Raw genomic sequence first — 15,768 nt, 5'->3', positions numbered from 1 at the left:
TACTGTAGGGATGAGACATTTTTTGAAAGTGGTGTACCAGTCTGCTTTTATTTCCCTGGTCAGTTATTACTTAGGCCAGTAGAAATCCAGTTGGAAAGCTGGAAAATGCTGCAGCTCCAAGGGGAGAGATAGTGCCTAACACCTTTCTGGAAGCATTTTAGATTTATAACAGTGATTTCTTGCTCTCAGGTTCAGAGTTCATTGAATGCTGCCAGGCACGAGGATTCATTTAGTGATTTCCATGGTGGGCTGTGTGTCTGTGTATCTGTCTGTGCACACATGAGCATATATAATCAGTGTGCACATATTCTCCTGATGGACTATTAATATCCATGCTTGCTGTCTACAGTCTGGTTTAGGAGGAGATTCTTTAAATGACTGTCAAATCTCCAGAAGGGCTCATAAATATCCAAAGATCCAAGTGTGCCTGATCTCATTTAAAAGAATCCAAACCTGAGTAGTGGAATGAATGGATGAATAAAAAATTGATAACGTTCTCAAAATGCTTAAGCAATGTGGGACATGTCTACAAACTGCCTGAAGCCAGTGCTGACCCAAACTGTTTGTCCCCACAGCACTGTCATCACTGCAATTTGTGGGCTTGGAGCCTGAAATGCAGGAGTAACATAGCCCTGGGCAAGCCACTTAATCTTATATTAAACTTCCCTTTCTGCCAAGTGTGGGTAATGCAGTTTACCTACATCACTGACATGTCAGAAGGAATATTTTTAAAAGCAATTCAAAGACATAAAACATGAAGAATGTGTTAGGTATTATCAGTATTATATGTGGAAAGAGCTGTTTTAGCAGCACACACCTTTCTGCAAGGAAGGTATATTTAAATAACATAACTCTATAATTAAAATTAATTTTCATTAATAATATAAACAGTTATTGAAGAGCATATCTTGTCCTGAGGTCTTTCAGAGTCTCTTATATTCCAACTAAAAACAAGAAAACAAACTATACTCTATAATTAAAATGACACTTCAGCTCCACTATTACCTCTTGAATGGAAAGGAAAAGACAAAACTCAACAGGGCTGTCTAATGCTATGAAATCTGAGAAACTGCTGCCTTTTCCTTCTTAATACTTACCAAAAGACCACCCTCAGTTTCCTGAATTAAATGCTGTCATTTGGCTACACAGGAGTTCAAATGAGTTTGTTTCAAAATGTGCTAATTTTTAGATGTTTTTCAAAAGAAAACAGAGGGAAGAATAAATGACCAGTAATGACAGAAAGCTTTTTTAAAAAGTCCTTTTTAATAAGCAAGAAAACTGAGCCTTCAGAGCCCATGCATAAGCACCTGCATAATTGGCTGGGTTTTCAAGAGCACTGAGCTTTCAGTGGTCCCCAGTGAGACCAACAATAGCTTTTGGATGCTCAACAATTTATCACAACTCAACAATTTCTCCCCTGGGCATCATTTACCAACAGTGTGGTGTACAGAAAGTGGAGACAGTTGAGTTGTATATTTTTGGTTGGACTTGGAGAACTAACTCTGTTAGGTTCCCTGAAAACAATGATTACATTTATTTTATTCCTGGATCTTGTAGCAATAATGTAATAAGGAAAAAAAAAAAAGCAAACCAGACTTAATTTAAATGAACACTGCACACTAGGACTCAAATGCAAATGCTGTTTCATGCTGGTAAAGGTTACATAAAGTAATGATTAATTAGTCTTTTTCCTTGCTCAGGTTTTAGTTGTCTGTCAACAAAAGGCAGTAGATGATTGCTTGGCCAAAATAGGCATTATTTCCAGCTCTCTAATATCCCTGAAAAGCAAGCAGCAGTTCAAATTGCCAGCAATAATTTATTGTGCAGAATTAAAATTCTGCAAGCAATCCCTTCTCATCTGTTACTTTCAACATCTCCCACAACTATTTGATTTTCTTCCTGGGTTTTCATGTTAACTGGTCATCTCCTGCCAAATCTCAGCTAGCTAAATAAATCTCTGGAGCTTGTTGAGTAGTTCTAGCTGTGTTTTATGCATGCAGAGTGCATTTCACAACAAGGAGAATCACATCATTCAGGAGCATGACCAAGACCAAAAAAAAAAAAAAAACCCAAAAAAAACCAAAAACCAAACCAAAAAAATATCAAGGGAGCTACCCCAGGTTATTAAAAGCTAAATAATGTGGCCAGAGTTTGACTCATTTCCCAAATGACAAAAGGAGTAAGTGGCTAGCAGGCAGTGAAATCTGCTGCTAAAAATGGGTGCCCTGTGTCTGGGTGGGAGCAAGGATGCTGCAGCCAGGCAGGGGCAAACCACAGCCTCCCATCTCCAGAGCCTCTGCAAACACCTCCCAGGCACACAGAGGGGATCTGAGGGACTAGCAACAGCAGCAGCTGATTCTGCAAAAATCTCTCTTCCTTTCAGTTCATTCTTGCAGGCAAGAGTCATTGTTGGGTTTTATTTATTTATTTGTCTATTTATTTGTATTAAAGAAAGCTCCTAGTCTTCTCTAGTTCACTGAAATTTCACAAAATGATGGGAGTGATTTTTATCTGTCTTGAGCTAACACTCTGGCTTGCCACAAATTTTTTGAGTATCCTCTCCTCCTTCACAAAATATGAAAGCAAAAGGATAATGTAATGATAGTTCCTATTTGCAAAGACAACCAGCACAAATGGACAAGAGAATGCCACATCTTTTTCAGGCAGATCTCCACTTTTGCATGCTGCCAACACAACAAGTCTTGAAGAATCCCTTAACTGAAGTTGATCTGTTCTTGATTTAGTTGTATTATCCCTGTTGATGAATACTACACAAAATGCAGTTCAATAGATTTTTGGCATGGGAGCCGTGCACTAATCATAATTGAAGGTTTCTATGATTGAAGGAAACTCTACAGAAACTGTCAAGGCAATGAAAAGTAATGAAGTATAAACATCTTAGTGTCACCTCAATTCAGTCTCCTTGGAGCAACTGTCATCTCTTGTTTCAACAGCAGTTTCAGCAATAAAAATAAATAAAAGTTATGCATTACACCTGACAAGCAGCAAACCACACATGAAAGTACAAACAGTACTTGGTGAGTAGCTTGCAACATGTGAATTCCTGATTTTTTCTCTTTGAAAAACATAAACCACTAACAAAGAAATGAGCCAAGGAAAAATGAAACAAAGGCTCAGTAGATATTGGAGGCTGTGTTTCAAATAGGCATTTGTGAGTAAAAATGTAAGTGCCTGGTTAGAACTGAATGAAAAATAATCTGGAAGATGGTTTGGAAAATGTGTATCACAGTCTCCCTGAACAGTGACTCCCTGAACAGAGAAAGAGCACACTCACGTAGATTCATTATTAGCTCTCATTAACTTCCTCCCCAAACCTCTGCTACATGTATTCTTCTTTGTGGGATTATACACAATTTGTGTATTACAGAAGACCTTGCTGTAGCAACTTACAAGAAGAAAGAATTGATTTTTTCAACAACTTTTTTTCATATAGGCCAAAGAAAAATGACAAAAGAAAAGCTATTTGGGAAACAAAAACAAAGAGAAATAAGCTCCACTTGCAGAAAGAGGACTAGAAGTAGCATGAGCACAGATCATCCCAAAAGGATTCATTTAGGATTATATTTTTAGCCTCAAGTACATACTTTATTTCTCATGTGTATTTTACATGCCCTGTTGAGCTCAATCACTTCATATCTCTTTGTACATAAAATAATATTTCCAGAATGCTTTTTTACAGAAATAGTAACCAGACAAGCCCTCTTTACTTTCCTAGAGCAAGATGGGAAAGAGATTTATGATGTTAATTGTGTGTGGGGTGTGTAATTAACTCCAGTTTTATCAAAGTGGGAAAAAAAAAGTTTGAGTTTTCAGATATTTTAAGCCTTTGAGAATAAACCCAGAAGTTTATTGCACATTTGGGCAGCAGAAACTTTTTGAGAACAATGAAAACTTTTTTGATTTGGTAATTTCCCATCCCATTATATCTGATGTCATTTTTTTGGTTTTACATTTCAATGGAGACACACACAAATTCTTAGGTAAAACTAGGTTTATGGTCCAAACATTCTCAGTATAGAACCACAGAATCCTAGAATGGTTTGGGTTGGAAGGGTCATGTTGAGCTTCTCATCAACCAACACCCCCAAGTTCTTTTCCTCAGGATGCTCAAAAGTCACCTGTCCCTGCTCTTCTTTCAGTCCTGAGCCACAAGATTTTAGCCAGCTCCCAGCCATCCCCAGGCAGAGCCCCAGGGAGATTTGAAAGGTTCCCAAATACATTTTGAACTGGATGATTTAATGGGAGCATCCTTGCACCAATGAACTGCATTTTACAGAAAAACAACTATGCATCACAGTTTCAAACAGCTGTAATTTACAGCAGAGAGATCACTGAAGGCTTAAAACCTGGGCTTAGCCTGTGCCAGTGGCTGTGAGCTATAGATCACCAGAGTCCCTCTGGAATTCACAGCAGGATGCTGAAGAACAAAAAAAAAAAAAAAAAATTGCTTCATTTTGGCATGACAGACAAGATGACAATTTATTTACTGATAACACTGATTTACTACCCAGATGCTAAGAGCATTATAACCAACTGGGGAAGGTCTAAAATTCACAGGAAATTTAGGAACCCACAGGATTTTATAGGAAGCACATTATCTAGAACAGAGTTTTGGCAGGGAACCTACATGGTCCCCAAGTTCATTTTAGTTACCTCCACCTGAAGGTCAGGAGAAGACCTATGTGGACAGTATTTCCTCACAAACAAGAGGATGGAAGCCAATAAATCTTCTGAAACAAATAATGAGGAAACCAGACCCCCAACTCCAGTGTGTATACAAGGCCTAATTTATAATGTGGCACTAATCCTGAAGTCCATTCTCAGACAGAACTCCATCAGATTCCTGCACCTCTAAGAACATAAGAGAAATCTGATTTCTGAAAGATGCACCATGATAGAACAGTATAGGTACTGATACATGATAGAACAGATAGAACTGCTTATAACATCAGCCATTTCTATAATAAAAGCCATGTAAAAACAGAATGAGCCAGCTGGAATAAGTCTGTTAGTTACAAGTTTGTTGCTCTGGTAGATTAAAAACCTCAATTGTCTTCATAAAGATTTTCAAGATAGTGAAAGGTAGTATAGGGACCAGCTCATGGCTTGGTGATTATTCTCAATGTAGACACTCATGCAAAACATATCAAATTTCAGACTCATACACTTTCCAATATTCCTTGAAGTTCTGTTTTACACAGGGATGCTCTGTCATCACACAGCCCAGTACCAACACTGAATTCCTTAACATGTTTGAGCAAAAGAGCCTCATACACAACAACTCACTCTTGTAATCTCCTAGAGGGGTTTGGAAAGCCCAGTTTGTAAGCAAGACACAAAAAAAAAAAAAAAAGAGGGCATCATCTATTTGCTTATTATCACCCTCAAAGGTGGGAAGACAACATTTCTCAAGCAGGTTAGCTGGTCCTGCCAAGAGATACTGATTTGGACAAGTGAGGACTGAACAGCCCTCAGCAACCAAAGTCAAAATGTTTCCCAATCAATATAATCTCCCTAATGCACAAACTTCATGTGCTAAGTACTTTGCAGGGCTGTTTCAATCAATTTCTCCTTGGATTTTCTTTGTCCCATATTTTTATAACAGGTCTTTATCTGGCTTGTTTAGCTTGTTGGAATAAAACTTTTGATTATATCATGACTTGCAATGGAAAAGTGAACCACCAATATAATCCATGTAAAACCATGTCTTGTACCTTATGAGGAAAACACCATGGAAAATAAATCAATTTAATGCAACTGCACCTTCCAATGATGAAGTTTACAAAGATTAATCTCAAATCCTTGTTAGATTATATGTATGAGCATTCTCAGGAACATTTGTAAATTAACTTTTAAATCACAGATATTGAGACAAGAAAATTAGAAAAAAAGAAGGTTGTTAGTATATTAGATTCAGCTAAACTATGATGTGCCAGGGATTCTTAAGAAGAAGCAAAATTGAGAAACAAACTTCCTGATTTCAGGACTAGTCAATGCTTATTTCACTCACTGCAGTGATATCTGCATAATCTCAAATTTAGGTAATTACAAAAAGAAGTTTCATGATGCTTCCCCACCTTGAGCAATTGCTCCTTTTTTTCAAGCCTACCATATCTCAGAAGAATAACAACCATGAAGTTTTTCCTTACTACATCCTTCAAGCTATATCATCTGCTTTTCCATGTATCATCCCATGCCTCTTCTCTCTCTCATTCGATATAGGCTAAGTTGCATTATGTTCTTCCTGCCCATCCTTGAGTTTCTTTCTATCAGTAGGCACAAATGCTGCAAGTGCATTTGAAAATAACCTGTTTGGTCCTGGCCATGAAAATAAAAACATGAAAGTGTGAGGCTCTCAGCACACTTTAGTGCAGTTACAACTTAATGTACCATTTGTTAATTCCTACAACCACATTAAGATTAAGTATCAGACCCCTTTAAACCCAACACAAAAAGAGTTGAGAGGTTGGTCACAGTGTGTGATTAAGCTAAATTAATTGCCCAAAATGCATTCCACATAATATGCTATTATATGTTTACTACAGTATCTCTGACAGCCTAAATTAACAATAAATTAAAGTCTAAGTTGTGGTTTCACTTTTGACAATATCTTACTACAACTAAGTCTTAAATATCTGCATGTAACTATTTGGCTGCAGACATAACCAAAGGTAATGGAGTCAAAAACTGCAGACTAATTGCTTCAGATGAAGCCTTATTATCTCTCCAATTTCAATCTCAGCAGCAGTAAAGCAGCAATGGAAACTACTTTAGCCAAAGCATTCTGAAAGTTCATGTAAATTTTACTTTTATTTTATTTTTCTTATGATGTTATAAACAATAAAAGGAACAGCCATTTGTTTTCAGACTGAAAAAGGATGTAAGATGAAGGGTTAAAAAAAACCAAAAGACAAAAATTCAGCCTCCAGATCTGCTTGGTTTTGCTATTTCATCCTCTTCCTCTTTCTAATGGCTTTTTGCATGTTCTTTTAATTTTAAAACTCAACTCTTCAGAAGTGTTTTCTTCAGTGTCTCTCACTCTCCTTCACCATGAGACACACTCAGGGCTTGGCTCCCTGCTCAGCTCACACCTGTGTATTTACAGAGGTGCAAGAGGCACCTCAAACAGGCTTTGCCACCTGGGTGGGTGTGGATGCCCACCTGAGGGCTGAAAGGGGCACACCAAGTGTGGGGGACCAGCAGAGAGGATGTCTGGATGCTCCTGCTCCCCTGGAGACCCACCAGGATCCCACCACTGGCTCCTCTCCATCCCAGCACTCACCAGCTCCAACAAAACTATCCCCTGCCCATGATCACTGCATTTCAGCTCTTAAAGCTGGTTCTTTGAGACAGGGAAATGCCTTCCCTGGGCTCCTCACCCACCAGCAAAGCAAGGGGGGTGTCCCATCCTTTCACCAGCCTTTCCTGGCCATTAGCCCAGAGGCACAGCCATGGTGCAAGATCCCAAAGCAGAGCCCCTCCTATGCCTCTGTGAGCAGATGTTGTGCAGCAGCCTAGGACAAAACCTGCTCTGAGAAATAATGTTCCATCTGCACTTTTCACCTGCAGTTTCTTTCACAAAATAGTATCTCATAATAGTAATAGCCCTCCACTGCTTGCCACTGGCCATTCATCATGCAGACAGCTCAGGTTGTCTCTCAGCAGAAAGCTCCAGGCCAGCAGCAGCAAGGGCAGAGGCAATCAGGGCACTCAGGGATGGGGAGTACAAGGGAAAATGAGAGAAGCAAAGCCCTTTCCCTGAGCAAGAGGGGGACCTTAACCATTTTCTACCTCTTGTTGTTTTGGGAATCCTTTTCCCTGGCAAAGGGAGCTGCAGCCTTTCCCCACCATTCCCCCCTACAGAAAGCAGGCCGTGTCTCTGGTTACAGAGTTATCAGGCACTTATCAGGCAGCGTGTTTCTGAAGGGGAACAGGATATCTGAGAGCTGGCCAAAAGAAACCCCTCCTTTGTGCTTTGCTCAAGGCAGGCAGGTGAACAGGGGCCTGAAGCTGCTTTACCCACGAGCATCTTTCACCACCAAACCCAACCCTGCTTCTGCTGTACTCCCATAACTTGTCCAGAGAGTTCATAGTCACTCTCTGGCCCACTCACCCTCTCCTCTCTCATGGATCACAGAAAAGTTAGGGCTGGAAGGGCCTCTGAAGATCAGCATTTTCCTAAATTTTATGTAGTAAAGGATTTTATATAGTGAAGGATTTTCACTAACGGAGGTGGGAATTAGCTATGTCCTCTCTGCTACCATCACACTTAAGAGCTTCCAGCAACTTCCACAACTTTTTTTCAGGGCTTTGTCTGTACAAGTACCACACACTGATCTTCAGCCTTGGCTCATCCCCTCATCCTGACTTTCTGGAAGATGCTCTCCATCAGCCTGCCAAGCACCAAACTTCAGCTTCTGCCTTCCATTTCTGAAAGGTTTTGGTTTAACCTCTGACCACGCACATCCTTGGCTCATCATCCCCCCATTTACATTTCCATTTAACCTCTCTGGATCCTAATTATACTGCAGTATTTCTACTAAAAAAACCCACTATTAATTACTCCTTCTCGGAAAAGGTCTCTGTATTATGAAGAGAGCTGTGTATTATGGAGAGCTGAAAGATGCATCTCTGTCTTCCCTTAAAGTTTAAAATTGCTTTGAGTTCCCAAAATCTTAGAATAAGATATAATCCTTGGATTCTGTGCATTATCTCTCTCTCATTTGCAAGTTTGCTTGTAACTGTCTCAAGTCCTGACAGCATTTACCTTTATCTTGATATTTTTTTTGCTGAAATTCTTATTAATATCTAAACCTTCAGAATGAGTTTTAACTTCAGGTTTTCTCCTGTGACCCTTTCCCTACATTCTCCAAACATCAAGGAGTGCATCTCTCTGATATCTCAGGTACTTGTGCAGCCTGAGTTTCTACAGCATCTCAGAACTCTATATTTCACATGCCTGTCCTCAGGAGACTTTCAGATATATTTTCCCCCCAGTTTTAGGCAACATGGGCTATCTCAGCAGAAGAGAAACTGCTGACTGCCACCAAGCACCCAACATTTGCTCAAAGCAGTGGATGTCTGCACACAAGAAGGACCATACTGCACCACTGAATTGTCATTCAAAGCCAACCAATAATCCCACTTAAAATTTGCCATTAAATCAGAAATTAATTTTAAATTGTCTTTCCATTCTTGACCACATTCACTGATTTGAAATACAGGTCCCTCTCCAAATTAATGTTTAACCAAGGTTTCAAGCTTGCTGAATGCACTCCTCTCATAGTTAGTTCTTCACATCTGCACTTTGAAGGAGTGTGCACAGCTTTCCTGGTCCATTGCTGCTGACACTCTCCCTTCTCTGACTCTATTTCATTTATTTAAATCTTACTTAAGAATCAGAGTGGGCAGAACAGAAAGGTGAAAGAAAAAATGAAAGAAAAAAAAAAAAGCCAGACAAAATATCAAAAAATGTGAACTTAAAACATACAGAATATACTATGTTAAAAATAGACATTACTGTGCTCTACATCATTTTAAAAGTGCTGCCTTTTCTCACCTCATCCAAAGTGACCATGATTCACCACAACTTAATGGCTGATAAAGATCACAGAGAAGCAGCATTAAAGGCATAAGAGCTGAAAGCAGGTACAGCCACTGTTCATGAAGTGCCTGTAGCAATGCTCAGCACTGCTAATGGACCACAACTGGAATGACACATCGAATTCTGTAAGACTCTTGTGGCATTCAAACACACTCCCATCACCCCAGATAACTGATGAACTTCAGAGACAGATCATTCTGCCCTTATCCAACAGCAAAAAAAAAAAATTAGATTTAATATGAAAGAATGCAACACAAGTCACCTCTGACAGGAATGGAGGGAGCAGCTGTACCAAGGGCAGTGGCAGAGCACATCCCACTTGGTCAGGGTATAAAGAGTATGTCAAATTTACACAATCTCAAGCAGCATCCTGTAAAAATGTACAAATTTTAGGGCTGTGGCCATCCAGAAGCCTTCCAGCACTGGACACTGAAAAGGCTTTTCTGCAGTCTCTTCTTTTTGACACTCCAGTTTTACACCAAACTTGCTCCCCTCCACCTCTGTCTTCCCCTTCCCTTGCTCAGCTGACTGCATTCCTTGTGGCAAATTAATAGCTAGAAAGGACTGCCAGTTTGATGCAATTCCATGTTCTTGAATACTGTGTTCTTGGGAGTGTTATTACATACATTTAATCTCTTGAGGAATAGATCAGATACCATTAACAGAATGAAAAAATGTTCTCTATGAATCCTGGAGAAAGACTGTGTTTGGTTTACCCTAAGACATGTAATTTCAAGACTTGTTATCAAGGAAAAAATTTAAAGAGTTATTATCAAATTGTTATTATTATTACATAATAATAATTTTATTAAAAAAAAAAAAAGATGCCCTCAAACGGCAAATATGAAACAGTTAAATTAAAACTAAAGAAATCTATTGCTTTCTGTGTAAATCAGAGCTTTCTCCTTTATCCTTCTCTTTGGCAGACACCTTCCCAAAGTGGGCATTGCCCCTGATTTCTGCACAGCTGGGATAACCTGAGCCAGAATATTGCAATGAGAATGAGAGATTCTCACCAGCAGGGCCTCACCTTTGGGATGTGACAGCTTTCTGCTCCAGCCAGCAATGTAGGAGCTCAAGTCACAAGTCACTGAGAGAACACACTAAATTAGCTCATCTCCCAGGAGACTCCCTCCCACCTGTTCAGCAGCTCCAGGCCAGGCTCCTTTCAGCCCAGTGCTGGCTCTGGGAACCTCAGAGGAATTTTTCATGGTGCTGTTCCATTCCTCTGCACGGATTCTATGCCACTGGGATGCTGCAGTGGGGATTCTGACTGTGCCAGATAATGGCTCTGTGAATCAGAGCTTTCTTGTGAACTCACAGCTCAGTCTGCTTACAAACACTCAGTTACAATGTGGAACTTCAAACCTTGATAAAAAAGAGAGAGGATTCACCAGTGTGTCTTTGTGAGCTAGCATACAACAGAAATATATTGACAAATAAAGGGCCAAAGTCCTTTCCCTGTTTCAAGAGATAAAATTCACAACTTATAACTCATGCCTAAATCTGCTGTACACCACTGCCTGTTTACAATGCAAGGGGATCCTGCACTCTTTGGACATAATTTGTATTGCTCATGTGCTGTAGGGAGGCTTGGTTGTCACAGAGAATCAGGATCCTTGCATTCTTTCATGCAAAGCATGTAGAACCAACCAAGACATTTGGTACCCAGGGGCAGTGATTTTCTGGAGAGCAGCCGAGTGAGCAGAGAGGATCTGGAATGATTTTAAGTCACACCTCAGAGGAAAAAAAAAATTATAAATATATGTACACAAGAATACCTTTGGATACAGGAACATAGCTCACATGAAGTTACATTTGTTTGATTTCTAGTCCTTTTGTTCATTTCAAAACTGCACTACTGGCCAAATCTCTCAGTTGTACACATCTGCCATGCTCTCACTCACAATCTATGGTAGACTCAAGAGTACAGAAACTGGCTTCATTTCAGATGATGATTAGAGAGAAGATGCTGAACTGCCACTAAAGAACATGTACTCCAGTCTGGAATTTGCTTTAAATAATCTCCCAATCAAAAATATGAGTTTGAAACCTCAGGATCATCTCTATGACTCTCACAGGGTGGGTCCATACTACTTCCCAATGTGAGCACACTCACATTTTTTAGTTTAAGCTACTCTGGGAATGAAGTAACAGCACAGGACTCAGCTCACCATGACAGAGAATATTTATGACCTTGCAGGCAGACAGCAGGGCACACAGGGATTGATATCTCCTGGTACAGGAATCCCAGAATTACCTGAATTAAAACAACACGGGGGAATACCTGCATAATACAGCTGGAGTACACACTTATTTTCTTATTTGGATAAAGTTACAAAGTAGAGGCACATTTCAGCATAGTATATTAGATACTCCAACTGTACTCCCTCTTCGAGATACTACAGGCTATTTCTGTGAAGCAGAGTGGCAGGAGAACATTAGCAGCATGAAATATTAATCTTTCCATCATTTTCTTCCTGAGTCCAGCCAAGTTTTTCCAAGTAAAATGTGTTCTGTTTCCACTTGAAGGCACCACACCTCTTACTTGGAATTCCAGCTGTTCTGTAAAATTCAGAATTGATTACCTTAATGACAACTAATAGGCAGAACTGTTCTATTGATCTGATTCCACTCCTCCACAGAGCCCACTTCAATACGGCAGCCCTCAAGCTATTTTGTCTCCTCACTTATTTTTTGGTCTTTTACATGGACTCCAGGCAGTCATTAACAACCTTGTCTAGGACACAAGCACATTTAAGAACAGGATCTTGCTTCCCATAAGCCCATGACAGTTCTTCTCTACACAGCAAAAGAAATGAGAACAATCCTTATCCTCAGTGTTCAAATACCCAATTAACCAATCAACCCTTTAAATATGTTTTATAAAAATTGTTCTTTGAGGATCTGTGATCCTGTTATACTTGATATGCTGACTCACTTTTTAAAATATTTAAAAGTCTCATTTTAGCCTTATGCCTGTTACCACATTTTCATTAAAAAATCAGCCTCCTTATCTTTATATATGACTGCAGAGCTATTTGCATTCCCAAAGGCTATTAAAATAGCAAGGATTGGGCTAAACTAAGATAACAAATTTACAGGCTTATGTTAAAACACAGAGATCTTCAGGCTGTGTAAATAGCTGAAGCTTGTCAGAGTACTTGACCTGCTGTTGAGATTTTCTTCCCCTTTTTAATGGAAAAGAGCCTTAATGGCACATCCACACATCCAGCTAACAAACCCCGAGGGGGAGAACAAGATTCTCTAGTCCTCTTGAGCCAGATGCTGAGTCTGTCAGTGTCTGCAGGCTTTGCCCTGGGCTTCTGAGCACTGGGTCCAGCAGAAAGCCAAGTGTGCTAATGGAGCACTGCACGTGTCCAACTCCAGCCCTCGGAACAAGAAGCCACAGCTGTGGCAGGAGCAGCCCAGGGCACAGAGGGAACCACGTCCAACCCACATCTTGATCAAGCAATCACAACCTGACAGTAACAGACAGCATTACTTATCACTTACAGAATGTTTTCTGTACATGATGTCCAAAAGACTTAGAGTTCAGACCCATGAGACAGATAAGCAAGGAGATAAATGATTGGAATTCTGAGCAGTTTAACTGGCATGGAGGTGAGCAGCATTGCTTATCAGAAAGAAATTGTATAGGAACATTTTTAATTACCTAAGGAAGAAAGGGATTGCTTGCCTTCAGCAGCTAAGGCAGTGCTTTGCTTATCTCCACATCTCAATCATTTTCTAATTATTATCATTTTTGTAAATCTCAAGACAGAACATGACTTCATTTGCATATAGACACACGAGTCTAAAGTAGATTTTTAGATTTATGCCTGCAAAGCTTCTGCAGATGCATTCAAACTTTCCCCACCCTGTTCCTGAAGTCTCTTTTCATGACCAGCTTCTGTTTGGGTTAGTATGGTAGGACACAGAACAGATTTAAGCCAGCTGTGACACTTGCTTGCCTCTGGATCCAGGGAATGTCACAGCAAGGAACACAGAAAAGGGGTGGTCAAAATCTCTCACGACAGCAGCAGCTGCTGCTGAAAAAGACTCAGTCCTCTACAGCCAGACCAGCACTTGCCTTCAATTTTTCTCCAAGCTACATTTTTCAGTTTCTTGATCACTTTTAAGCAAGGAAAGAAATCTCAGTAATTCTTGATATGCATAAGCCTGGAAATAGAATTTCAGCTAGAAATAGAATTTGAATAGAGCCTTTTTTCAGTTATGAACAGTTTTAGATAAAATAAGGGTTTAGATCTGCTTTTGGTGTTGGAAGATAAAAGTGCACTCAAATCAATAGACAGAGATTGGATTCAACCCCCTGCTGTCAAGCCATTTTACTAATAATGTATTGTGAAAACAATAAAAGAAATGATGGGAGTGAGGAAAGTTGCTCACAGACTCAGACATTAATATTCATCAATATGATTGATATTTATATATTCTTGATATTTCTATTTCATGCTCACACTAGGGCAGAGCTGAGAGAGCACGTACTTCCAGAATATTTAAGTGTACCATATGGGTATAATTGCAATTCAGCCAGTTATAGAATATACTCAATCAAGATTCTGCATATACTAGAGACCTATTCTGAGCACTTTGTACTTCATGTAGGAAGACCAAAGTAGCAAAGACATGCATGCCAACAGCAAAATGGGATTAGGCAGGTAACACTACTTGAAAAAAAAAAAAAACACCTTTGTTTTGTATAAACCCAGCTTTCAAAACCCAACACTTTTACACAGCTTTAAGAAGGAGAGACAGTCCCATAGACCTCTTTGTTCAGAAAAAGCACTTATAAACCCCTGCCTCCCAGAAACACAGGTAGACTCATTTTAACCTGCAGCAAACAGTGATAAAAAATATATATATATATATTCCAAAAGCATTGAAGAGACAAGAAAAGTCCAACACCTGCAGGGTTAGATGAAGACATATTTTCTTAAGCCCAAATATCAAAATTGTTTTCTTCTTGTTTTCTCTAAACCTGCCTGTTTTGGTCATTGGTATAATGTCACCCTGAAAATGCAGATTATATGATGCTATTTGTGGTGCTTACTGTCTTCCCATGCTCTTCCCTTCCTTAAAATACTGTACCAAGGAAAAAAAAAAAAAAAAGAAAAAACAATAAGTGAGGCTCTCAGCTTATCACGCCAGGAAGAACTATTTTAAGAATTAATTTGTGCCCTGAGAGATCTGTTTAAATTATCCTCCTGTGCTGTCCTAACCAAAGATTAAAGTGGAGAACTTCCAGTGTCTTAAGGAGATGAGGGAAAACTGAAGAATTTGAGCGTTGGGGCTCCGCCGCGGTGCCCCAGGCACGGCCCGAGCCCGGGCGGGGAAGGTGAGGATGAGGAGGATGGAGATGTTGATCTGTCAGTGCCCCCGGAGCCCAGGAGCCTCCACCAGCCTCAGCTGCAGCTCTGAGATCACAGACTTCCCCTTATGCCACCACTTTTTAACTCTGTCCATCCTCTACAGCTGAAGATACATCCTTTTTATTATTATTATTATTTTTTACTGCCACCCGCTGTTTTTTAGACAGGGAAAGTTTTGACTTCATTCTGTCCTGGTAAGTGCAGGCAGAGAGAAATATCCTCCAAAATACAGGTTTGACAGAGGAAATGAATTCTTTAACTTTCTACCTCTACAGAAACACATAAAGCACCTTCCATGAGAAATAAATTAACCGAGTTCAGATATGCTGTGAGCACAGCAATGTCCCCTAAAGCCAGTAGGAGTTTTACCTACTTGCAGCTGCTTTTTGCCCCCCCTGCCATCCCTGCTTGCTCGTGCACAGCTTGGGCACATGCTGTATCCTGAAGTGCCCCTCCAATACCATGCTAGGCATGAAAAATTCACTGAAAGTGCATGACAAAGTCAGAAGCTGAACCTGACTTTTACAATTTTATATCTATCTGCAGAGCGGCTTTTAAATACCCTTGCCTCCTTCCTCCACTGAGGAAGGGCCTCCATCCCAACATACTCCCCCCTCCCAGCACACATGCAAGGAACAAGTTACAGAACAAATCTCTATAGCCTTCAACAAGAGGTACAGAATGTTAAAAATAGCACAATTTCAGCTTCCCCCCAAGTCTCCACACACACCGAGAAAGCAGACCTTGAAC

At 40.0% G+C, this 15,768-nt stretch overlaps 1 protein-coding gene across 5 annotated transcripts in view; it reads right to left on the bottom strand.

Annotated features, from left to right (window-relative positions):
* The window catches only part of DPP6 (dipeptidyl peptidase like 6), a 524,565-nt gene that overhangs the window by 221,200 nt on the left and 287,597 nt on the right, over positions 1 to 15,768 (bottom strand). The gene's annotated exons all lie outside the window — the stretch shown is intronic.

The sequence above is a fragment of the Erithacus rubecula genome, assembly GCF_903797595.1.
Source record: "Erithacus rubecula genome assembly, chromosome: 3".
Classification (NCBI taxonomy): Eukaryota; Metazoa; Chordata; class Aves; order Passeriformes; family Muscicapidae; genus Erithacus; species Erithacus rubecula.
This window is presented reverse-complemented; position numbering and strand designations above follow the sequence as displayed.